We start from the raw sequence: 781 nt of genomic DNA, 5'->3' as shown, positions 1-781 counted from the left end.
GCAGGGTACATTTGCCACTGAAACGAGAACCATATCCTCCCGTGCTCTAAAAAAAAACCCCATTAGGCTCAACTTTTACTGAAGCTCTAAGACAGAGAGCCACCTCATATATCACAGTCTCAAAAGGCTTGTAGTTTAGTTTTCAGGAGCATTCAGGCCCCTGAAAGGCCGGGGGCCACTCTGCCTCAGTGTGGTATTAGAGCTCATGCAGGAACAGGATATTACACTTCCTCTGTACATGAAAAGAATACATGGCCTCAGCCAGCACAGGATGAATTATATGCAGTCTGTCTCGGTGAAACCGAGTTGAGTGAAGTCGGAGGCTAGAAGAGCAAACGAGCAAATTATTAAATTATGTGTGGGATTAAAGATTTATGTCGTTCAGTAAGAAACTAATAGAGCAGAGGGAAATCAAGCTTAATAATCGTTTGAACATTTGTAGTTTGGATTTGGTTCTGCTGTCATTACATGCAGCAAAGGTGTGCTCAAACACACTGTCGCCTCACAGCTGGAAGGTTCGTGGTTTAAATCCCCTGGTCGGCTGTGTGGAGTTTGCATGTGGTCCCTGTGCTTGTTCCTCCAACTTCCTCCCACAGTCCAAACACATGGGTGTATGTGGCTTGTTGTATAAAGCACTTTGACGGGTTAATAAGACTAGAATGGCACCATGTAAACCAGTCTATTTCCAACTTTTAAATTCTAGTAGAAATCCTTACAATACAAAATGTGTGAGGCTGATTGTTGTGGAAAAATGTGAAAAACGTCTACATTTAATGCCATA

This window comes from Neolamprologus multifasciatus, chromosome 13, assembly GCF_963576455.1.
Source record: "Neolamprologus multifasciatus chromosome 13, fNeoMul1.2, whole genome shotgun sequence".
NCBI lineage: Eukaryota > Metazoa > Chordata > Actinopteri > Cichliformes > Cichlidae > Neolamprologus > Neolamprologus multifasciatus.
The sequence above is the reverse complement of the archived record's forward strand: the minus strand, read 5'-3'. Positions refer to the sequence as shown.